This window comes from Ascaphus truei, chromosome 5, assembly GCF_040206685.1.
Source record: "Ascaphus truei isolate aAscTru1 chromosome 5, aAscTru1.hap1, whole genome shotgun sequence".
Taxonomy (NCBI): Eukaryota; Metazoa; Chordata; class Amphibia; order Anura; family Ascaphidae; genus Ascaphus; species Ascaphus truei.
The window spans coordinates 97381823-97399346 of NC_134487.1; the positions used below are offsets into that span (position 1 = coordinate 97381823).

At 39.3% G+C, this 17524-nt stretch overlaps 1 protein-coding gene across 8 annotated transcripts in view; it reads right to left on the reverse strand.

Moving 5' to 3' along the window:
• Positions 1-17524, reverse strand: part of CNOT2 (CCR4-NOT transcription complex subunit 2) — a 94949-nt gene that overhangs the window by 62838 nt on the left and 14587 nt on the right. The window lies entirely within an intron of this gene.

Genomic DNA, 17524 nt, shown 5'->3' on the forward strand with positions numbered 1-17524 from the left:
CCTCCGCGATGCTGGAGTGTGCATTATTTTACAGCCACGAGCCACTGAGAAAAGTGAACACACAAATCTTCATTATAGTAACTATACTAAGCATTGAAACGCTACACAGCACAATCACAGAATGATAAGCAAATCCGTTGCAGAACGTTCCAGTTTAGAGCCGAGATACCTGGCATGATTGCATTGTAAATTCTAAGTGAAAGCTTCAAACAGGAAATGTAAAAGATCGCATAAAACGGGTGAAATCTGCTTAAGATATTAACTGCTTTGCCCTTCACAATCATGACAGGAGTCTTATCCAGTGCCAACATGCTGCTAGGTGATGTCATTTCAGAAGTGATTCTAGTCTCCGATTATGTAATCCCCCTAGCAAATATAGGTCTGTAAAACTGTGTTTAACAATGTTAACTTCTTCTAGGAAGCAGGCCCCTGCAGCACTGAAGGCATTTTTCTCCTCAGAATCAGAAATAGGAAGTCCTCTAGACCTGAACAGGCACCAATCTCAAAGCGAGGGACACCCCCTTTGCCTCAAAATCGTGCGCGTGTGTGTTGGATAAAACAGGAAGAATATTAAATATTCCTTTTCCTCTCCCTGCAAGGAAGCAGCCATGGCTTGACATGGCAGCTTCCCTTTGAATGGCGTTGGTGATCACCTTGCTTTTATTTTTTCCTTTCACGGTCAAGTTCGAAAGGTACTTTTTTCAGAAAATAGGGTGTCACTCAAGATGAGAATAGTACCGTTCACTCCAGAGGATCCATGCAGTATTTATTTTTTTTTTTTAAAGAAGAAAAAAATGGAAAACTGCTGCTTCCCTCATTCTTGATTTGAGTATTAAAACCTAACTCAAAACTAAATGAAAACAGTGTATTGTAAATTTTGTGACATTTTGTTAGGCTTATAGCCCTACATGTGCCGAGCGATTAAACACAACTTAATCATAAAGCCTTTAAACATGGCAAGACAAGGCATTTACATGGCAGATTGCTTTCATTTTACGGCAACCCCCAACATATGTTTCGTGTTGAGACGGAGGCTTTTTCAACTGGGGCCAGGCAGGCAATTCATGTTCTCTGAGGACAAAGAGGATGTCACAGGAGTAATGGTGTGAAAACTATTTGCAAAATGTGCTCTGCAGGAGATACGAACAACCCTTGAGCTACCGTAGGTGGAACGGATTCACGTTTTGAAAGCCAGTCCTAAACTGTCTTGTACATACACTGAATCTCACCAGGTATTTACAGGATTACATCTGATAACAGTTCAGAATAATATCAGGACAAAAACAGACCAAAGTTTTATAACTTCAGCCTACTGTCTTTTATAAAGCTGATATAAAAGGTGACTGAAGCATATGTTAAAGTCTGTTCGGCATACGAGTTCCCATTTCTCCTTCTTTAACCCCAACCATTGCTATATGAATCTGGCCCCTTGAGCTTCCACGTTCCCCTTTCACATACCTTACTGTGAAATCCTCCAATATCTTTCAACTTATAAGAAGCATCATCAAATAAATGTTGTTATCCGCTTATAAATTAGTAACGTCTGAATTTCCTCTCACCCCTGATCCCAAATCATGTAAAACATGGTTTTGCAACTTGATGAAGAGTGCTCTGCCCACCCGCTTACTCTGCCCCACACCCCTTCTTCTTTTGACCACCCATGTCTTTCCTGTTCCTCCAACATAAGGCTCACTGCTAAGGAAATTCTCATGACAAATGACACACCTCCATGTGTTTCCTCACGGCCTCCTTTTGATCAGCAGAAGTGGGAGGTACAATAACAAAGTTTCCTCCGTTACTGAGCCCCAAAACAAAACTAGAATGCCATATTTCTTGAGATGCCTTTAAAATGCACATCAAAAATGATTAAGCAAGTATGCTAAATTGAACAGCATCAATAAAACACAAGTATGTGCAACTATAACTTTAGGAAATTGTAACCTGTTTCCCTATTAAAGAAAGGGACATTTAGAATATCAATCTATACTATCTGCTGCATAAAAAAAAAACATTTGGTTAATAAATCGCTCTCCATCTTTGCCATATGGTGTAGTATTATTCACTGAACTGTCAAATCAGTCCTGACTTGAAGCTAGTTTTACAACGTTAGTCCCTTCACTTGCATATTTATTTAATGATCCGAGTGAAGTCCAATATTTGTGGCAGAACGGATGGTTCCACACAGCAACTTATTTGTTTAAGGCAATCAGAAAATGAAGTAAATGAAACATTGCCAAGGACTGCCCTGCTGACATCCTGCTTAGCCATTTCCCAGTGACATACAGCGCAGAAGTGACAGTTTATATGCCATCACTGCAAAGGATGACAATTGTGCTGTACAACTTATGTGGGACACATTTCTTGGAGCAATTAGTTGCAGGCCTTGGCAGCAGTAACAATGTTACATGGGGTCATCAAATTGCACAATACTTTAAAATCATATATAACAATGAAACAAGTGCTTAAAAGGATGCTACTCAATTACTTCAATGTTCTTATACACACACACACACACACACACACACACACACACACACACACACACACACACACAACACACACGATAGATCCCTTCATACCCGAGAAAAATGAAGGAAAAATAAATGTACATTGCTTATTGTCCTCTTCTTTCAAATGCAATCTCACAATCCATTAACCACTATCCAAGCACACATGTATTTGTTACATCTGAAACCCTACTGCAGATGAACCTTAGCAAAATGCAAACAGTAAAACTATAGCATGACAAAAATAGAGTAAGAAATACACATTTCTATTAAATAGCCGGTCTCAAGAGTGCACGGAATAAGATTTCAATGCACTTTTTTATATACAGATTGTTACATGTGATAATGTAAGAATCTGCTTAACTAGAACACATTTTTCTCAAAAGATTCTACTGCAGGCTGTTACATTAAAGCTGCAGTTCAAGCTGCCATTTAAAAAAAAAAATTTAAAAATAATAATATATATAAATATAAATATATATATATATATATATATATTCTCCCCCCCCTCCGCCATTCTATATGTGCATCAATACAATCTGACAAGTGATTAGCTACGTTGCAGATCGATCACTCGGGGTAATTCAATTCAGTTCTAGTACAGCATTGTGGGCAATGTAGTTCAGCAATATTATGTGACTGGGCAGTTACTAGATACAATTGGTGCACTGCTAGAGAGAGGGCGGGGCTCAAGAGCCAGGGCCTATCAGAAGGGGAAGGGGGCTGTCACTTTGGAAATGCTTTCTACATTAGAAACATTAAAAATGTCAACACATGTAGGATATTGCTTGAACTGACGCTTTAATTAATGCCACTTATTTGGCGACATTAGGAAAAGATGCCAAATAAGTACAGTAGTAACATCGAGTGTAGGTCATACATTGGCCGAGAGTTAATCCTTCTATAAACTGCAGATCCTGCTCCTCTTCGAAACTACTGAAGAGTAACTGCTGGAAACACATGGAATTGCTGCAGGCTATGGCAAAGTTGCTGGAGTGAGCGGTGCAGAATAGGACGTAGATCAGATGTAACAAATAAGCACCACTTACTTGGCAACTTATCTTAAAATTGCGGAGTAACTGGCACTGCTGCTTTGTACTCTATTTGGACTTTAAAACAGCAATACTACATTCCTTTAGGCGCTGACCCGGGCTGAGGCGCGCTTACGCTTACCAGTGAGCCCCTGCAGCCGCAATGAGAGCGGCTTTAGCAGGGGCTCGTGCGAAAGCGTAGGTCTTAGAATTTTTTTTCGTTTCAAGCGCTCGCCGGAGCGCAGGGCCGGTCACGTGAGCGGTTCGCCCAATGAGGGCGAACCAGCTCCGTGACGTCACTGGCCCGCCCCCGGATGGCACGCTAACCAAGGCCAGGGAAAGCACCCGCTTTCCCTCAGCCTGAGCGCGCCTCCACACGGCTGCTGCAACCCTGGACGCAGCCTTACAAAGATCTTGCACTGCTAGGGATGTGGGCTAAAACCTGCTACAGAAAACCAAAAGATGCTCAGTATATTAAACCTCATTAAAAATGGCACGGAGTTGAATTTAAAAAACAAAAACAAACCAAAAAAAAATCAGTATCATCTAATACTAAAGAACTGATTTTTAAAAAAAATAATAATAAATTCCCGTTTTCCTGTTTTCCAAAATGCATCCAGATTTTTTAGTAGTCTCTGTAACATGCGGACCACAGGATAACACAGCAGCTGTAATCTCCGAATGTGTCGGTGTTAAGGCAAAGCCTGTGATGGAGCGTATTACTGTAATCCAGACTGGAGATCAAATAAATGTGCTACTATTTCCAGTTCAGCTGCTCACAGCTGCCATGTCACCCAAAAGCTCGCTCACAGCTTCACCGCAGAAAGACTGTGCCACTTGGCGTAATGGAACTCTAGCGGCGAGCAGAGAACCTTCTTCTGAATAAACGGAGTAAGCACCTACAAATCCTGAACAGCATTCCAGTGGCCAATTCAGGTTTCATTTGTGTGCGAAAGCGAAACATACAGTACATTTTTTTCATTCTTTTTTTAAAATATAGGATATTGGCACAGAAAAATCGATGACGTTGCAAAACAGCGCCGAAAGGTACTTTTCATTCGTCCATACTTTACACTGCTGACTACTGGAGACAAGACGCTGCGTGCTCTGGGGCGTTGAATTTAAGGACTCCAACATTGACTATTGAACAACACAAGTTAGGCCATAAAAACTGTAACGTGAGACTGCTGCCGATGGTCACAATTAACATACTTTGGAACATGCCGCAGGAAGGTAAATGTATCCGGAAAAAAAACCTTAAAAATTCAAAGATGCCATTTATTTGGGCAAAAACGTGCTGTCGTTAAAATAGCACAATGTTACATTTCTACAAGTGATTTGGTATAGTTCACTCCTGCCAAAGGCTACAAAACAAGTCATAGCAATATGACTTCTAAACACACCACGTTTTCTTTTTTCAGTACTTCCCTGTGTTTCCATAATACAGTCATCTAGGCTTCTCTCAAATGCACACAGGGATTTGAAAGTACAGTTCTATTCTAGAGACACTATATGAAAATAGTAAGTTGAGAACAGACGTCATTAGTCCATCATGGCATATTAACATTCATCAGGTGAACACATTGATAGATCGATCGCTGGATGCTTGGAAAACAGGAGAAACGATTTACACAAGTCGAGATTCTGACACATCCGAATCTAATAAGTGCGATATGTAGGTAGGTCCTCTTGATTCCTCCATTTGCCCCATCGTAAATCACAACCGCCCATGGTGCAAAATTGAAGAAACGGGACGGTAAAGGCATGAAAACTAAACTGCCTTGATAGTGTAAATTGATCTATTGCTTCTGTATGTAAAATCTTTATTGATTAGTATTACTATCGCCGTAGTGACCATCAATGCATTGCAAGTGCAAAATTTAGTCTCCTATTGTTGACAATTATTTAATATTTAAATACTTAAGAACGCAAAACGTACACCAACTTGTCATTAAAGCAGACAGATTCATTCCTAGTTACAGCCTAGAAATTTCTATCAGTACACCTAGTAAATGAGTGCTCTGAAAAGGAACAAAAAAAAAGAAAAAAGTTCCACACAAGAAGCCCCTTCTTAGTTAGACTATTGCTGGTGAACAGGTGGCCCAGGGGTCAAATGTGGCCCCCAAACAATGTGCTAATAACCAGTACTCAGTGTAAGAGCAGTATTCATGAGCGTGCTAGCATTAAGCCGCTGACTGGAGAAGGGGACGCTTCTACACCCAGCTATAGCGTTCCTGCTGAATGTGCACCCGGGGAGACATATAAAAAAGGTACAACCCCTCCCCCACTACACATATGCATGTGGATGTGTGACACAAGAGTTCACGAGCCGCATGTAGTATATTATGTTGCAGACCACTGCGTTAGACCGACATGCAAGTCCTGCGTTGCCCATTCTATATTGCTTCCTAGAGTTCACAACGTTCTCTGCCTTTAAAAACGAGGAAACCTTTTGAATCATGAACCATGTGTCTCATAATTAATCCCATCTTCTTTCTTACGCAAAGTCAATACATAGTTATACAATCTGTTTGCAGTAAGCCAGGGAAAAAAGTTTTTAGTGACATAAGAGGACCCACTTATTAGTTCCTATCCTGAGCTTCTCCTACGTTTTGCCATCTGCATGGAAACCAGGTGTGTGCTTCCTGGTGGGGTGACGCAGCTGAGAGGGAACAGCAGGAGTTGCCATGTGAATACTATGCTGCAGGCTTTGGGCCTTTGTAAATACAAAAATAAAATTAAACTAGGAAAGAAAGAATTTAAATAAACTTTGTAAATCTGCTTGGAAGGACATCACATTCATTTCACTTTTAATATAGGACATTCTTTGGGGAACTGCACCTTTAAAAGGACTAAAAAGCCAAGAGCCCCAATAAATGAGCATCAATTCATTGTAACCAAGATAAAAGTAAAGGATTGGCATCTCTATCTTCGCAGTGTGCAGGAGCAAAGTGAACTATTGAACCAATGATCCAAATGTGTGGTAGGTTCACAAATTTAACAAAACATAACCAGCTTTTCTGGCAATGTCTGATAGCACAGCAACCTAAAGTGTGCGGTGTCTCAGAGTTTATGGTGTTTAATGTAGGATGGTTGACACATCAAAGCATTGAGGACAAAGGAAGACTTAAAAAATCCCCCCTTTCCCCTCTGGTTGAAACGTTTCCGCCCTTTGAAATATTGTTAACAACTACTGAATTTATGTAAAGAAAAAAAAATTGCCTGATAGAAAGATCACTACAGGTCCTACAAGGCCCCATCATTGCACAATGCTATACGTCATGCTCTAATTCAGGGGAAGCCAACTCCAGTCCCAGGTCTTCGACTGAGCCACCTGTGCTGAAGCAGGGGTATCCTGAAAACCTGACCTATTGGTGGCCCTGGAGGACTGGAGTTGGCCACTCCTGTTCTAATCCTTCACTCTAACCATTTCTGGGACTGCCAAACGTCTGCCATTTCTTTTTTTCTTCCCTCTTCTAATGGTTCTTGTTCACAAATAGAATGGAGGTGCACCAATGGAATAAAAAGCTGCCCTTCTGCAAAGTAATCAAGCCTCAAGCAACAGAAGAAGTGGGAGGGAAAGCAGTTATGTACTGTAGCTCTAAATCAACCTAAAAAAAGGATGAGGGTTTCCTGGACACCACAGGTCTACACTGAATCTAAAACATACAGGACACCTACAAGCTCATATTGAACCCCCAAAATAACCACAACATATATAGAAGCATATAAGTGTCACAGAGGAGTGCTACTGAGCATGGCAATATATATATATATATATATATATATATATATATATATATATAATGTAATGTACAGGTTAATAAAAGCTTCAATCAGACTTAGAACTATGCAACTAATTTTGACAGATTTATTATAAATCATTCTTCCTGGTAATGCACAGGTTATTAAGAATTTATATTAGTGTTAGGGACCCTTGAGATGTGGTCTGCCGTGTAGTGGCTCAGGGGCTTACAACAATTTGGCCAAAATGTTAAACTAAAAGACCATTTTATTTAATAGATATCTATACATATATATTTAGGCACTGTACCGTGTATAAGTTTCACTGGATGTGCACTGAGCTCTGTCTGTGCTTTATGTTCTGTCTCTGGTTTTAAATAAATACACGTAATCTAGCCTGTGCTGAACTTTCGTTTTTACCATATATCTTTGACAACAGACATAAATGCAAACACAGATAAACCGTATGGGTACGACAGATAACCATGAAAAAGTACATGAATAATAAACATTCGGAGCATGTAGCTGGGGGAAGGGGAGCATTATTTGTTACTAAGACATACCAGGCTTTACTATTAATTACAGAAATAAATCACATCTAGTAAATATATCCAATAAAAGCAAATCACAATTAAGTGTGTTCTGAATTATTGAAAGCCTACATTTCTGTCTCAGCGGACTGAATGGTTTAAAAGCATCAATATTACCATCTTGGCTTAGAGCACTAAAGAAATTTGATGCAGTTATGTAGTTACGGGCTTTTAGTGTTTTCACACAGATTTAAAGGAAGCAGCAGGTGTGTGCAAAGATTCTGCTCGTGTCTGCAATGACCGCCAAAGTAAGGTCTAGTGCAGGGGTGTTCAAACTGGGGAGCACGGCTCTTACAGAGACAAGCGCTCTTCCCGAAAGCATTTAAATTAAATGCCTGGGAAACCGCGCAAGGCTTCTGCAAGTTCCCTTACCTTGTCTCCGACTGCTCCAGGTGACGCGTTGCCATGGCAACACAACGTCACATGACATCACATGACCTCCGCGGCGTCATTTGATGCCGGAGACAAGGTATGGGGGGGGGGGGGGGTGGTGCGTGAGTGGGGGGGGGGGGGGGGGACAGCAGGCAGGGGGGTGCAGAGGAAGACCCCTGGTCTAGAGCACAGAGCAGCCAAAAGCACATAGGTACTTGATGGAGAAACCTATGAAAAATGGGTGCGCTAAAAGGTAACAGAGCCTACAGCGAATGTGCTCAAATAGCCAACAGGATGCACAAGAGTAATTATCATGGGATTCCCAAATGTCAAAGCGTACAGAGAGAGACTATTTTATTCAGGAGGCTCAAGAAAAGTGAAGAAATAAAATAGGCGGTTGAGGCCTAAAAGAGAGGCCATCAAATGTCAAAACTACTAAAAAAGTGCATTATCAGCAAGAAAGAACAAGCAGGAACACGAGCAGTAGGTGGCATAAATCAACATGGGTTAGAACCGCAGTTGTTCCCAAATCAAGTCTTTAAGAACCCCCAAAAGGTCAGGTTTTAAGGATATCCCTGCTTCAGCACGGGTGGTTCAATCAAAATGACAAGTCACGTGTGCTGAAGCAGAGGGGTCCTTAAAACTTGACCTGATGGGGGTTGTTAAGGACTTGCGTTGGGAACCACTGCGGTCTGACCCTTGTTTTTTTCACTGGGATAGAGAATCTCAGTAAATATTAACATCAGAAAATATATTTATTGTAAGAGTTTAAAATAGTTGGGAGAAAAATCTCTTTTGGTAGCCAATTTCCAAATCTCATTTAGATATTGGTTCAATCTGTCAAGTGTCTACTTTATCCTAGTCCTTGTCCCATTGAAAAGTCACATTAATAAAAATCAAGATCTCGCACAGTATTCTTATTACCCCTACCTTGACATCTCATTCAGTTGTATTTTATACATGTGATCAGTATAATCTCTATATAACGGTTACATACAGTAAACTACAAATATAATCCATAAATCACTTTGTAAACTCGCCGGGCCTCAAAAACTCTATTTACAGCCCAGTGTATGTACACTGCACATATAAGTTTCCGCTGCCTGAAACGTAGGCCTGAAGGAGGCTTGCCACAGGTCACAAGGAGTTAACACTTGGGCCCAGATACATCAAGCAGTGGTAAGGAAAAGTGGAGATGTTCTCTCCAAAAATTTGCAAATTGTTGGTGATCTTGCATGCAAGTGGACTAAAAATGTGCTAATTTTTGGAGTTAACATCTAAACTTTTCCTGACCACGGCTTGATGTGTCTGGGCCTTGGATTATAACTGGGCTAATCGACTTCAAAAGCCGTGATGTTACCAGTGTATTATTCCTTCTTCCTGTAACAGTGATGTTGTTTTAAAGCAGCACTCCCTCCAGAAACCTATACGAGTTTAACATCGTCTCCCTGAGCATGTCCTGGCCTTTAAAAAAAAAGTTTGTTTTTTTTTCGTTATGAAAATCCTGATTTTCTTCATCTTTATCTTCTAAGGTTACCATGTTAACTTTTAGACTGCACTAACCCTTGGGAGACCTCCATTTTAACCTCCGGAACACTTAATATTTCAACCCGCTTCTATCGCCTCAACGGAGCATCCCATTTGAACAATTAAAACAGCATTGAAAAAGGTCAAGAAGGATCTATTAAAGTAAATGGTAGTCAATATTTTATAGTGAAAAAAACATACAATCTTCCAAAACACGCAGTGAGCTTGTGCAGCGGTGCACAAACTGGGGGGCGCAAAACTGACTGTGGGGGGCGCGGGGTTTACAGAGGCTTCGTGTGCTTCCCGAAGGCACTTAAATTAAGTGCCGGGGAAGGCCTCTGTAAACCTTACTTACCTTGGCTCCGGCGGCACCTTGGACGTATCGCCATGGCAACGCGAGGTCATGTGCCATCACGTTGCTATGGCAACATGACGTCATGACGCCAGAGCCGAGGTAAGCGGGGGCGCGAACAGACGGGAACTGCTGGCAGGGGGGCGCTGGGAAAAAATTTGCACCCCCTTGAGCTTGCACAGGGAGACAATTAATTTTTGCAGAGGCTTTACAGCTACAAAACTGGAGTTAAATTATATATATATATATATATATATATATATATATATATATATATATATATATATATATATATAATCAGTACCAGATATATGGAGTAAAAACATCTATTGACAGCAAAATATTTTCTTCTATACTTCGTGACGTTTTGGGGGGGGAGCGAGTTGTTACCATTATTAGCGGTGAAACTGAATATTGCCACACACAACATACAAGGTCTCTGCAATAGAATCCCAATGAAAATAACGGCCCTTGCATATTGCCTACAAAACATGGGTACACTAATACTGTGAGCAAAATTCAGCTTTGCCATACAAAAGCAATTCGTCTCCACAGATCATTAAAAAAAAAACTAAGTTATAAACATACAATTGTGCAGCTATCCGGGGGAGGGGGTTGGCGGTGGGAATGTATGTCATAATCCCAACAAGTGGCAGACTTCATGTTTTGATAAATGAAAGATAGCAGGATCAGTCTCTAAAAGAGGGACTGCAGCATTGAAACCGCAGTGTATTTAGTTCTTCACCTTCTTCCACAAATAAGCATATAGCAGGGGGCTTATTGCATCTTGGACACCCAAAGCCATCTAATTCAGAGAACAAGTCCTAAAACACATCTTCACATTCTTATGAGAATACATTCTTCTCCAACTCACCTATCTACCATTAAACAATCATTAGGGGAATAGCTACTGCTGGTTTGGGATTTAATAATTGATTACTGAGGGAAAAACAAAGATGGCAAACGTAGGCCTGGTTTAAGTTTCAGGATTTGCTCTGATCTCTTTTTAAATAAAGGCTTGGGCAGTCGAGATACAGAATGGCGCACATTTAGTCAGATCGTTTTCTTTTGCAGGGGGTGCAGTTTGGCTACTTTTCCCACCCTGTAAACACAATATACTGCTCCCTTCTCTGTTAGAGACTAGCAGAGCAATGATCTTGTCTAAATGCACAACTGATCTGACGCCACTTGTGCGTTTTTAGTTTCTCGAATATTTAGTAGCGCAATGTAAAACATCTAAATATAGAGTACTTTCTGCCAGGTCAGACTTCAAACACAAACTGACTGTAGAACTACAAATGCTTTTTGTTGCAAAGATTAGAGCTCCATAAATTTAAGTGCAAATGTCTTGAATATTACCCACTCACTTTATTATCTTGATGCGCTGGTGGAATATCCATCAAGCTGTAACAAAGTTCTCTCTTGAGAATCAGACATTTTGAGATAACTATGCTCATATTGTAATCAAAAGATCAGCTTATGCACATCCATAGGAGTGCATCTCATATTCACTTGCTCTCTAACTGTGAGCCACTAAATCATGTGTCACTTTATTAACTCCTGAAATCTGCAGCATTAAGAGGATGGCATGATCTACGTATTACACACAACACCTTGCAAATACCCTGGGACACGCAGCATCTACGTTATTTTCCCGGGAACTGGAAGTGTGGACATATCTATTATACATATTACTACAATCCTTGAAAAAGTAGACGTGGACCACTAGATTTTCCCAGCAGCCTCCTAAGAATTGGAATCTTATTTGTAAAGCTGCAGAGAGCCTCTTAAGTCTTAGGGTGCCACGGGGGAAAAAAACACATCTCAGCAACACACTGAAACAGGATTTATAAATGCTACTACTTGCCAGATTTAAAAGACGGAAATTAAGAAAATAGATTATATCCTGCATCTAAAAAGGAAATTAAATGATGGTCAAAACCGACAGCACTTGTAGAGTCAAACAAATAACGAGTGAAAGCACCAAGTTTAATATGAAAAGGCTCCATGGAAATGCCGATGCCGAAGGAGTTTAACATTCTGCAGGTTACATCCGAAGATATGAATCTTCAGAAAGATTGCTAAAAGACAAATGGTCGTAGATTCAGTTTATGGGAAACCAGTCATGTACATCCTTCGATAGACAGGTACGGGGGGGCGGGGGGGGTTGTGTGTGTGTCTACTTTGACAATCTAGTTTTCTGCAATGTCAACTTCACATTATTTTCAAATTACTAGCTGTCTGACTTAACTATCAATGATTGAATTATTGCAAATCACACTGCAGTTACATCTTTCATTAGGTGCCAATGGAATATTCTGGCTAAAACTTCATGCCCCTTCAGGCAGTTTCAGAGGAAAACTTTTTTGGTCAAAACAAAAACATTTATTTGTTGATTTACTATGAAAACATTGGCCATTAATGAAGTGCCTGTTAGCCCAATGAAAGTTTTCACAATCTGCCAGAAATCTACTTCTGCCATATAAAAAAAACCGTATGGAACAAAATTTGCTGATGCCAAAAGAGCAAAAAGATGGTCAGGTGCATTTTGGGTTTTATTAACGTCTGTCCCAACCTTTTGACACAAATTTCCATTATATTTCCCTTACAATCCTGAAAGTCAACCTTCATTTTAACATTTGTCCAAGTTTTCTTTTTGGAAACATTGTGCCTTTTTAATTTTTCTTGCTGTAAATAAAGAGCTTTTTAAAAAAAAAAAAGTGTTGCGAAGGTTGCCTTTTGTAATTACAACAATAGCATAGTAGGATCCCTGCTAATCTCCAGACCCACAACAAGTAATTAAATGGGTGAGTGCAGCAATACATAGACTTTTAAAATATATTTCTGGCAGAGATTTAAAATGGCCATGATTTCAATTTGTTTCCGTTTGTTGTACATATGTCCCTGGATTACTTTAGAATGTTTTCTCCAGTTATGCAAATGTGCATAGAAAGTGTTGTGCATTGAATACGCTGTGCGATACCAGTCCTTGTGCTTTGCAGAATTGGGCAACTAGGATTAACTTTGCAAACTAAAATGACTTACAAAACAGAAATGAAAATAGGCTTTTAATAAACAGGCAATTGCTCTGGTCAGTGACTGAAAGTAAAAAGACATTCAATTAACTGGGCTCAGCTCCGGAGACCTCCTGCTTCAACCCTACTGTATATAAAAAAAATGTTTTACATTCGCAAACAAATTGGGGGGTCTGGGTTTAGGCGCTTAAAAAAAACAAGAGGCGGCTACACAATGTGAAATGTCTAATTGTTCCAAGGAATAAAGACACATTTAAAGGAACAGTAATTGAAACCATTTAATAAACATGTAGCCAAGGACTAAAAATGTACATTAAAAAAAGGGTGGGGGGTTGGGGGTTGGGATGAGAGAAGAAAATGGCTGTCGCAATGGAAGGACATTCCTGTAAACAGTTAAAGTTGTTTCACAAAAAAAGTAACTGATTATTCTAAACTCCATTAAGAAGTAAGAATGCCAATTCTAATCCTACATTTTATCTACGTGGAAATCCACTTAGCAACAATTTCTTGTATATTAAACAGATTTCATCAGAGAAGGAGATTGAGAAGGAGATGGAGAAGGAGCGGCTCAGTGAGTAAAGACACTGACTGGCACTGAGTTTGAAGCAGGGGAACCTGGTTCAATTCCTGGTGTCGGCTCCTTGTGACCTTGGGCAAGTCACTATCTCCCTGTGCTTCAGGCACCAAACACATAGATTGTAAGCTCCACGGGACAGGGACCTGTGCCTGCAAAACGTTTCTGTAAAGCGCTACGTAAAACCAGCAGCGCTATACAAGAACATGCTATTATTATTATTATCAGTACTGCTTTCAAATCTGCTTTACTGCTGTGGGTCCTACATCACATACTACATGCATATAGAGAATCTTTGTGATTTCCCACCCTGTTTTACAGATCTGAATGTGTAACTAATCAATATGTTACATAGAAGATAAAGTTGAAAAAAAGACTTGCGTCCATCAAGTTCAACCTATGCTAAAATTAGACGACAGATACTGTAAGTATGGATATAGGATAAAGTATGTTTATTTTCTGCAACATGGCTTTTAAGGTCAAAGTTCAAATATGAACTTAAATGATGGAACACAGGTGAAACAACTTAAAAACAGCATCCCTGGTACCAATCCAGACTGAATGGGCTGGTTCTTCAACCAAAAGGTTCCTGTGCTACAAAAGACAATAAGGGTAAAGTTCGACACTGAACCTTGGACTATGAAAATAACAGATAGGAGTTTCTTCCCTTCTGCTTTAGTTTGTGTATGGATCTATTAAGGGGCTACCCTACTGCAATAACAAATTAAGAAGTGAAGCAAACTCAAACATAAATCATGTCCTGCTTCCCAATTCTCAGCCCATGGCATATGAAGAAGAGGCAGATAAGATAAGATTAATTGGCTGAAAAGATATCAGTACCACACATCAGAACTGTCTATGAACGGCTATAGATTTGTCCAGTTTCATTAAAGATCTCTACACACAGATTACCGACACAACTGAAGTACCCGCTGCTTACATGCAGTAAAGACATTGATAAAATCAACAACAAAAAACAAGAAGCAAATGATTTGCAGACCATTCAAATCAGTGAAAGTTTCATAATCCACAAAAAAATGAAGCATGACAAAATATCAATCTTACATGCTGCACATAACAGGAAACACTGCAGGGACTGCAGTTAACCTAGATGCCCAATGCAGATGGACCAAAATATCAGCCTGAAAAGTAAGACAGGCAAGGAAGAAAGCAGGACTTATGCACGTTTTGGGACTACATGGACAATTCTCATGAGAACGGAGGTACAAAAAAAAAACCCAGTCCATTTTGATGATGTGTCTCCACTTCCATTTGTACAGTACAGCACTTTCCAAAAACTAATCTATTTTCATTAACAGTTTAAACATCAGGAGTTTATTTGCAGGAAATTTGTAGCGAACGTAAATTTGTACTAGGTCCTTTTTGTGCCCTAACTTCTCCACTACAGCAAATTCTCACAAGACACCTCACAGATAGTGAGACTAATCTTTATGATATACCCACAAGTAAAAGTGCTGTCCAAAATCTAAACATTCGCATCATACTTGCAGGCTTTAAAAATAAAGGCCCGATATGCCTACAAAGGATATGTAGAACTAGGGGGAAGCTGGGCTTGGTAGTCCTAGAGCAGGGATGGACAACTCTAGTCCTCAAGGGCCACCAACAGATCAGGTTCTCAGGATATCCCTGCTTCAGCACAGGCATCTTCAACTGAGCCACATGTGCTGAAGCAGTGATGGTGGCCCTTGAGGACTGGAGTTACCCACCCGTGCTCTAGAAGATGGAGCCCAAGCCAGCAGTGCGCCTGCTGAATATAGAGGTAGAAATGCAGCCAGTGACCGTAAACTCTATGCCTAAAGACTCATTATCAAAAAAGATCTCAGGACAATCAATGTCTGGCACCCGTCTTTCTAAACTTGACCTTTTTGAAATAAACTTTACTGGTCATCACTGCCGACTCCTGTATTCAGTGCCCCGTCCTTTTGAAAAGCAACTTTTTATATCACTTTAAAATACAATTCCTGGACCCGCGCATTCTTTAAAGGAAATAGTGTCTATATATATGTATTTTTTAATATAAATACTGTCTATATATATATATATATATTTATTTTTTTTGTATCCCCCTGAGGAAGGTCCCATTCTGTAGGACCGAAACTTTGGGTTTCAGGATGTATTTTTGCTTTCACTAATACACTTTGATTTTCAACATTAAGTGCTGTCTCTTGCTTACCAATCCTTGGAACGGTAATATATATATATAACTTTTTCACCATTTGCCTTGTTGGTGTGGACATTATTTTTCATTTAACACAAAAAGAGAATGTAACAGCAATGCCAGTTGTAAAATTAGAGCAATTTGGGAACTGTGTAAAGCAAAAGTGTAATTGACGCTTTAACTTTAAACTAAATCAAAATAGAATACAATACTAAACTGAATGACTGATACTTATGTTTTAAAGTGCAGAATCCCTACAAACTTCACAAAATATTTTTTTTCACTGCTGAAGACTAAATGTGTTTGGTTTTGTTGCCTTTAATTACATGCGTTATATAATTTTAAAATGTACTTCGTTGACAAATAAAATGCAGGAAAGGATATGATCTTGCATGAGAAGTCAGAGGAAATGTGACGTCATGTTACATTAAGTTTTATAATAAATGTTCGCTTTTACCCGCGAATTCCCTTGTATTTGGAGGAGTTTTTCCATCTTGTGTGGGCATACAATCTGCCACAGGGCCACATTTATATTTACCGTTTCACAGCTCAGCCAGAGATTTTTTAATCCACAGAACAGAAGGATGTTCCCTGCAGTACTGTATGTGTGTCCATCACAATTGGAAAACAAGGGTATCGCGAATCCATCACAATTTATATACATCAACCTTCCCTTCAACTAAAATATACACTTATGCTAGCCGTGAAATCTCTAGGAAAGGCTATTTTATTAATTTGCTACAGACTTTGACTATTATATATTACAGGAACAAATAAACTAAAGACGACACATACATTTGCAAGCATTTATTACGTTTAAAGAGTGTTCTTTAAGGTGCAATCATTCTTGCTATTCTAAATGGACTGGCATGACAATGCCAACTGAATAATAGTTTAATTTAAAAATAAAATGCATTATGATTGCCATAAAATCAACTCCTGCTATGCATATAAAAATATTTTTTTTATTATCCTTAATGATGATCTACAAATCCTGTTATTATTAAAAACATCAATATTAAAAAGTCTTGGGAAACAATGGCCTTGTACACTCAAATACCAATAACATGTTATGTACCTAATGTAATCTTGTCATGACTCTTGCACTATTAAATCAAATGAGTAAATACAGAGATTAAAAAATGACAGTAACAAGCCAATAATTTTCTAGACCATGGAAGAAACAATTATGTAACACTGACCCATTATAATGGTCACAAATGCATTCAAAGCTCAACACATTTACAATGGTCAACATTAATCACAAATGCTACTTAATCCAAATGTGTCCAAAAAAGATATACTGTAGAAACAATGAGTGTATCTGAATATTGTCCACAGATTACCCAAATCCCCTTTGTTCACCCAATGGTCACATCATACCAATGGCAACACAAAATCCCAAAACAATCTCTCCACTTGCACTTCTTATGCAATGACTTTACAGCCTACTAAAACAGATTGCATGATATGGAACAGATAGAATGTACAAAGCTACAAGCTCAAATACTAGTGTGTTGTATGTTACCATAAAACAGACTAATACTTTTGAGAGTATTTCTTGTCAGTGGTTTTTCTCATGTCCAGCCCAACTATCACCAAGCAATTAAATA